The 8871-nt window shown below is 39.4% G+C and overlaps 1 non-coding gene across 1 annotated transcript; it reads left to right on the forward strand.

Moving 5' to 3' along the window:
- The first annotated feature begins 437 nt into the window (after positions 1–437).
- On the forward strand, positions 438–543 carry LOC131150017 (small nucleolar RNA R71). The gene has a single exon (XR_009135404.1). It is a non-coding gene; the product is annotated as a small nucleolar RNA R71 (small nucleolar RNA).
- Positions 544–8871: the final 8328 nt, after the last annotated feature.

Genomic DNA, 8871 nt, shown 5'->3' on the forward strand with positions numbered 1-8871 from the left:
GCTGATTCGGAGTTTTGTTGACCCAATTTGCCGATGGCACCCGATCAGATCTACTCTTCTTCCATACTGGTAGTAAATGACAATCCTGAAGTCTGTGGTCTGAGGTCTCACAGATAGAGCAATCCTTAGCTTTCACTTTTTCTGATTCCATAACCTCCAATTTCTTAGACAACGTAGCAACAAGAGCCTATAAGCTAGTTTCCTCTTTGACCTCGTATCTGCCTCCACCACTGATCGCTCTAAGAGGTTGTGCTGCTATTGGTGCTCGTTCATGACGTGTGTTCCATTGTTGGGCACTTTCAGCTAAATAATTGAAGAATGATAAAGCCTCATCTGGTTCCTTGCAGAAGAACTCCCTGTTGCATAGAGTCTAGACAAATTGTTTACACGTAGGGGTTAAAGTAGTATAAAAATAATTCACTAACCTCCAAGATTCAAATCCGTGATGAGGACATATGTTCATCAGGTCCTTGAATCTCTCCCAACAAGCTTGGAATGTCTCATCACCTTTTTGCATGAATTGAATGATCTGCTCTTGTAGGTACTGAGTTTTCTGAAAAGGAAAAAACTTATGTAAGAACTCACGCTGCATTTTAGTCCAGCTAGTAGTAGAGTTAGATCGTAGAGAATTAAACCAGATTTTTGCCTTATCTTTCAAAGAAAAAGGAAACAAGCGAAGTTTGATATATTCATCAGTTCCAACCCTATTAATGAAAGTAGTGCAGATCAACTCAAAATTTGTCAAGTGTTGGTATGGACTTTCAGAATCCATCCCGTGAAATTGGGGTATCACAAATAACATACCATGCTTAATATTGAAGTTCGGTGCATCTTGTGGTAACACAGTGCAGGACAGTGTGGAAGTGCGTGTCGATTGTAGAAAATCCTAAAGTGTATGTGGTGCAAGTGCAGCCATGACTTCCTCAAAGAATTGGTCAAACAGATTGCTCAAATCAATTTTAGAATCACTCGTAAAAGTAATAGGAGAACAGTTAGATTTTGTGCTCTATGTGTCCCTATTGGTGTTAGGTGAAATTTTAGATAGTCTATTCGAATTATCTCTAACCTAGGGCATCAAAGATCAATGCAAACAACAAAAATCCACTAGCACAGCAGCAAACAAGCATGATCAAATTTTTTTTCAAATTTTTCAAATTTTTTTTTTATGTTTTTGATTTTTTTGATTTTTTGATTTTTTGATTTTTTTATTATTACATTTCTTTTAATTAATAAAAAATAAAAAATAATTAGAAAAACACAAAATTTAAAATTAAAACTGGCACTCCTCGACAACGGCACCAAAAACTTGACTCACTCTATAAATGAGAAGTTCGGAAGCTATCCCAAATATAGGAGTTTTGTCGTGTAATATTTAGCCCAAAGGCTAGATCGTCTCCTTAGGGAATGCGGTTTAATCTCAAATTTTACGTATTTCCAATCAAAAATAAAAAGTTACCGAACTCAATTCAGATTTGGCGTTTTCTAGATTTGTGAGATTTCTTTTGATAAATTAAATGAGCATGCAATTTAAATTCTAATCCTAAGACACACTGAATTCAATAACAAAACACAGAAATCCTACGTCTAATCAAGCAAGAATTTAAGTGCTCGTTGAACTTCGAACAAGACTAAAAACGATGATTTTAATACGTAAATTAAATTAAACTCATTCAAATACAAATTCGATAAACACCAAATTCTTAACACAATAAAGAACTCAAACCCAAAATTAGAACTTTAACTACTAAATAGTAACTAATCACGGAAAAAAATCAGACTTTAATTAAACTAAGCTTAAATTAAATTGAACTCAACAAAAAATTGAACTTTAAAGAACCGACTGATTTAACTTCTAAGAGGAATTTCTTTTTGTATTTTTCTTTTTTTTTTCTTTTCAATAAACTAAACCGAACTCTATAAAAAAAATAACCAAAACAACATCAATTTTAATGCTAATGTAAAATAAGACATGGAAGAAAGTGGCTTGATTTAAATAATAATAACCAAACAAGAGTTAAAAATTAAAGATTTAATTAAAATTCACAAAAAAATTAACAATTACTCAATACTCAAAAAGCTAGAAAAAAGAAAACTAAATGAAAAAAAAAAAAGAAATAAGAAAGAGAGAAGGAAGAGGATGAAAAGGAGAATAATCTGGCCGTGTGGTGGAGATCTTGAAGTAGCAGTCGTGGAGTAGAGGCTGGCCATGGGCAGTGGCTCCAGAAGATGGTTGTGGCTTGGGTGGGATGACTGGCAATAGCTGGAAGGCAATGGAAGGTCGGGTTTCAGCAGAACCAGCAGGAACAGAGGACCAGCTGGAGGGATTCTTTACGACGGCAGCACCGCAACAATTGAGTTCTCAACTGGGGGAGCAACAGGTTTGGCACAACAGCAGTTAGGGAGGAAGGAAGAAGGAGAGGAAGGGAAGAAGAGAGGAAGAAGGGGATGGAGAAAGAGGAAGAAGGAAAAAAGAGTTAGAGAGAGAGGTCCGAGAGAGGAAAGGGAGAGAAATGAGAGTGAGAGAATGAGAAGAGAAGGGAAGGAGGGTGCTTCCTGTGGGGCTACCTGCTATGGCTATAGTAACCCAGAGAAATTATAGTATTTAAATAATAAAAGAAGGGGGAAAAAGGAAAAATGTAATAGGGCCCCGTCGATGAATACAGGGAGTTCGTCGACAAGAACATAGGTGGGGCTTAGCGACGGGAACGTGTCTCGTCGACGAGAAGATACCGAGAGGGGTTTTGGGCGATTCTGAATTTCATCGATGAGGGGTGAGAGTTCTTCGACGAATTGCCTTCTTGACCTCATTGACGAGGTGACATGTCTCATTGATGAAGGTCAATGTATAAATAGCCCAACCCTTCTTTCTCTCTCCTCTTCGATTCCCTAACCTTCACTCTTAATTTATGGGTCTGTTCTTTGTTGGATCGACGATCCGAAGCCACCACGACACTCTTGGCGAAGTTCTCTACAAATCTACCAGAGTGGATCATCGGTGGGGCTAGTTTAGATTTCATCCCAAATTTAGGGTAAGGCTTTTATTTAGTATTTGGCCTTTCCTACAGTTGTAGAAAATGTAGTACGTGTAAAAATACTGAATTTTTGTTTTGGGGAATATCATTTTTAGGGTGTTGAACAGGGAACCCTGCGGGTGCAGGACATATTATTTTAGGGGCTTTTTCAGGAATTAGGTAAGGAAATAAACTAAATTAGTTGTTTTATGAAAATATATGTATAATTTATAGCGTTTGATTTCAGGAATATATATATATATATATATATATACGTTATGTTGGGAAATACTGCTGTAAATGACGATATGTTCTGAATATACATAATATCCCTTCTGTGTGGCATGAGTAGAATTTATTATGAATTACTTTTTTCTGGGAGAATTTTAAATGATACATAATTTTATAATGATAAAATCAGCGTATGGGCCGAGAGTTTTTATATGATATACCGGCGTACGGGCTGAGCCTCTTATTGATATGTGATACGGTGTATGGGCCGTGATTGAGCTGGCGTACGGGCCGAACCTCTTATTGATATGTGATACGGTGTATGAGCCGTGATTGAGCTGGCGTACGGGTTAAACCTCTTATTTTTTATGTGATACGGCGTACGGGCTGTGATTGATAAAATATTAAATGTCGGCGTACAGGCCGATGATTTTCACGTTGTATATGAAATGTGATATGATGATGTTAAATTAACAATTATTATTATGGAATAGCAATGTATCACAATTTAGAATATGTTATATGTTATTAGAACCTAGTTGGCTTGGTTTAGGCTTGCACTTGCACGGTACCATAACTATGTGTTCATAATCATCATGATATTGTGTCATTGTTGTCGTACGGGGCAGCGTGAAGATGGATAGTCGATGTGCTCTATTGAAGTGTTGGTGCCCCTGGTGTACAGACCAGGTCTGGTAGACCCATCGTACTTATAGACATTTATTTTGACTTGGTAGTGGTCGGCCACCCATTGTCAGGTCCTGCCTTCGGGCCACACAACCCAGTCATGTAGGGGCAAGACGTGACACCAGCTAGCTAACCTTCTAGGGTTGTTTTGTATTATTATTTTATGAGATGAATAATGCTTATGAAAATCCAGTATGTTGTGTTATGCTATGATTATACATGTTTTTGCCAGAAATGATGTAGACAGTTTTACTAACTATGCTTATGTATGCTTTTATGTATAACACAGAAATACTTATGTTGCCATATATTGGTATTAGTTTATTTCCCTTATTGAGAGGTGTCTCACCCCAAATTATATAAACATTTCAGGAGCCCTAGATAGGAGAGCGGATAAGGCTCCACAGAGTTAGTTACAACTGATTTGCCCTTTCTGAAGGGTAAGTATTTTAATAGGGTCAGATGGATTTTGGGCGACGACCTTAGGACTGCTTTTTGACTATTTGGGATGTATATGATGAATATAGTAACTCTGGTATAGTGTTGAATGGTATTATGGAATGTATATAATATTATGTTTCCTGCTGCTTAGGCTTCCATATGGTATCTCTGATGTATCCCTGGTACCCATTGGTTCAGGTTGATTATGATCTGTCGGGTTTGATATATTAATTTTTTTTATTAAGAGAAAAAAATGGTAAAAGAAGCAGGTCGTTTCAGTTTGGTATCAAAGCCTAGGTTGCTAGGTTCTATAGACTTTAGAGTGCAGCGGAAACGATACCAGAGTATAGGAAAAAGAATTTGAGGATTTGTTCTATAGTATAGAAGCAGGACTTCCGTGGTGGTTTCTGTGTTTTTCATGGGGTTACGATTTTAGGAAAACCATAGTAAACTATTGTCAGGTTGTGTTTCTAGAATGTAGGACTAGACTTAGGAATGAGTTGAGGAAGTCAGAATGGAGAACTATGTTAGGTGTGTAAGTTATAAGTTTAGGGTTCCTAAGTTACGTTTATTTTTTTTCAGGATGGATCCAGGAGGAGTTAGTGCCCATGCGAGTGGCAATGATGGAGCAGGGCCCTTGAGTGCAGCTGGGACCGATTTTGATGTAGTACTATGTAGCGTGGCTCAGCAGGTTATGGCTGAGATCGCTAGGAGCTTTAGGGAGTAGGGAGGTTCATCTGCAAGTCATGAGTGCACCATAGAGAAGTTTATTAAGATGAATCCTCAAGCATTTTCAGGGGGAATAGATCCTGTAGCTGTCGAGAATTGGATGCAGGGGATTGAGAAAGTATTGGTTGTATTGTAGTGTACGGAGGAACAGAGGATCCTCTTCGCCACCTATAAACTGACAAGGGAGGCCGAGAGGTGGTGGACTGCTGTGCGAATTTTAGAGCTGCAGAGGACGACGCTGATAGTCATGACATGGGACCAGTTTAAAGAGTTATTCTTTGACAGGTATTTTCTAACTACTGTCAAAAAGGCTAAAGTGAAAGAGTTCCTGAGCCTGAAGCAGGGACAGTTATCGGTCTTGCAGTATGCAACGCGGTTTATAGAGCTCTTTTGCTTTGCTCCGTATGTTGTTCCTGATGAGGTGAAAATGGCGAGACAGTTTGAAAGAGGTTTGAGGTGAAGCATATTAAAGCAGGTGGTAGTGTTAAAGATCTAGGATTTCGTTGAGTTAGTCGACAGAGCAGCCTTGGTAGAGGTTGGTGATCATATGGATGCAGAGGATTAGGGACAAACGAAGAGATCTACATCTTCTGGCTATCAGCAGGATCATAGACCGGGTCAGTGGAGGAGAAGAAATTACGGTAGAGGACAAAGGTAGAAGACTGGGGATTGTGAGATTCAGATAGTGCAGAATCCTTCTATCTGTTAGGCTTGTGGGAGGAGACACTAGGGAGAGTGTCGAGTAGGGAGAGCTGTCTGCTATCACTGCGATAGACAAGGACATCTAGTACGAGATTGCTCTATACCACCAGATGCTGCTCTGACTTCCAGATCGTACTGGGGAGGTTATCAGGTGCCACGTGGAGGCCAGCAAAGGAATATGGCTCCAGCCATAGTTTTTTCTTTGACACCGGGTGATGCTGAGACAACGAACAACGGGGTGACTAGTATGGTTAGCATGCTTTCCTTTAAAGTTATTGCATTATTTGATTCAAGTGCTACACATTGGTTTGTGTCTCTGGAGTGCACTAGACTATGTGGGGCTGAAACACAATTATTAGACACTGAATTGCTAGTATTTACACCGAATGGGTCAGCAGTGAGATGTAGTAGGGTGTTCCGGGGCTGTTCAGTTGATATTTAGGGGAAAATCTTGTCTGTTGATTTAATAGTGCTGAACATGCATGGGTTCGATGTAATATTTGGTTTAGATTGGCTAGTAGTTAATTTTTCTAGCATAGATTGCTATGCACGAGAAGTGATATTTAGACCTCCACGAAAAGCGGAATTCAGATTTGTAGGATCACGAGTGCAATCCCCGCCTCAGTTAGTTTCAGCTATTTAGGCAAGGAAACTACTGGAAAGTGGTTGCCAGGGATTTGTGGCATTTGTGAAGGAAATGTCAGCAAATGAATTGAAACTCACTAGTACGCCAATGGTAAAGGAGTTTACGAATGTTTTTTCGGATGAGTTACTAGACTTGCCACCTGATTATGAGGTAAATTTTTCTATTGATCTGCTTCCAGGTACAACTTTGATTTCTAAAGTACCTTATCGAATGGTGCTAGCAGAGTTGGCAAAATTGAAGAATCAGTTGCAAAATTTGCTTGATAAGGGCTTCATACGACCTTGTTTATGGAGTGGGGAGCTCCAATATTATTTGTGAAGAAAAAGGACGGGTCTATGAGGATGTGCATAGATTATATGGAGATTAATATGGTGGCAATCAAGAACAAATATCCTCTACCCTGTATAGATGATTTGTTTGATCAGCTCTAGGGTACACGGGTGTATTCTAAGATTGACCTCAGATTAGGCTATCATCAAGTGAAAGTGAAAGCAGAGGATGTGTCAAAGACGGTCTTCAGGATCAGGTATGGGCATTACGAGTTTCTTGTTATGCCATTTGGTTTGACGAATGCTCTTGTGGTATTTATGGACTTGATGAATAGATTCTTCCATTAATACTTAGACTAGTTCGTTGTTGTATTTATTAATAATGTACTGGTCTATTTGAGGAGTTATGAGGAGCATGAGACACACTTGAGGCAGGTTCTACAGACACTTAGGGAAAAGAAGTTGTACGCCAAGTTCAGTAAATGTGAATTTTGACTTGAGAAAGTTGTGTTTTTGGGGCATGTCATTTCAGGAGATGGTATTTCTGTAGATCCTAGTAAAATTGAGGTGGTAGTGAATTGGGCCAGACTGAGGAACGTCCAAGAGATTATGATTTTCTTGGGGTTAGCTGGGTATTACCGTCATTTTGTTGAGGGGTTTTCAGCATTATCAAGGCCTCTGACACGACTGAGTAGGAAGATTGTCATATTTGAGTGGGACGACAGCTGTGAGCAAAGTTTTCAATAGTTGAAGTAGAGACTCGTCACGGCACCAGTGTTGATCATCCCATCAGGGGGTGAGGGTTATGTTGTCTATAGTGATGCGTCCTTGAAGGGTCTTGGCTGTGTATTGATGCAGCATGGTAGAGTAGTAGCGTATGCTTCCAGGTAATTGAAAGAGTATGAAAAGAACTATCCTACCCATGATCTTGAATTGGTGTACACGCATTGAAAATTTGGAGGAATTACTTGTATAGTGAACGGTGCAAAATCTTCTTACACCATAAGAGTTTAAAGTACTTTTTCATCCAGAAGGAACTGAACATGAGGTAGAGAAGGTGGTTAGAACTTATTAAAGATTTTGACTGCACTATCAGTTACCACCCAAGGGAGAGGTGAACGTGGTGGCTGATGCTTTGAGTAGGAAATATGTGGGAGCGGAATTGGCAGGTATGGAGATCCAGTATCCGATTATGATGCATCTGGAGAGACTCGACATAGAATTTGTCGAGAGTGATCCACTAGCAGGTATTACCAGTTTGGTGGTGCAGTCTATTCTGCAGGAAAGGATTAAATTTTCTTAGAAAGACGATCTAGAATTATCAAAGGTGATGGTTAGAGTAAAGAATGGTCAGGGAGAGGAATTCTGAATTACAGATGATGGAGTTTTACGGTTCCATTCCAGATTATGTGTTCCAGCCGATGCTGACATCAGGAAGACCTTTTTAGAGGAGGCTTACAGATTTTTGTACATTGTTCATGCCGATAGTACAAAGATGTATAGAGATTTGCGGGAGTCTTATTGGTGGAGTGGTATGAAGAAAGAAATTGTTGAGTATGTAGCCCAGTGTCTGATGTGTCAGCAGATAAAAGCTGAGCACTAGAGACGGGCAGGCCAGTTGCAGCCACTTTTTATCCTAGAGTGGAAATGGGATCATATATCTATGGATTTTATTTTTGGGCTACCAATGACATTGCATGGCCAGAATGCAATTTGGGTGATTGTGGATCGTTTGACTAAAATAGCTCATTTTCTACCTATCAAGATCAGCTACTCTCTCAACCGTTTAGCAGAGATTTATATTCAGGAGATAGTCCGTTCTCATGGGATGCCAGTATCCATTGTATCAAATCGAGACTTGTGTTTCACATCACGTTTGTTGAGGAGCTTACAGGAGGCTCTAGGGTATCAGTTGTCTTTTAGCATAACATTCCATCCTCAGTCATACTGGCAGACTGAGAGGACGATACAGATATTAGAAGATATGCTTCGAGCGTGTGTGCTAGATTTTGGACGTAGTTGAACTTAGTTTGTGCCACTGGTGGAATTTGCATACAATAACAGTTATCAGACCAGCATTGACATGACACCATTTGAAGCACTGTATGGTAGGAGATGTCGTTCTCCTTTATTTTGGGATGAAATAGGTGAGCAG

Source organism: Malania oleifera, chromosome 2, assembly GCF_029873635.1.
Source record: "Malania oleifera isolate guangnan ecotype guangnan chromosome 2, ASM2987363v1, whole genome shotgun sequence".
NCBI lineage: Eukaryota > Viridiplantae > Streptophyta > Magnoliopsida > Santalales > Ximeniaceae > Malania > Malania oleifera.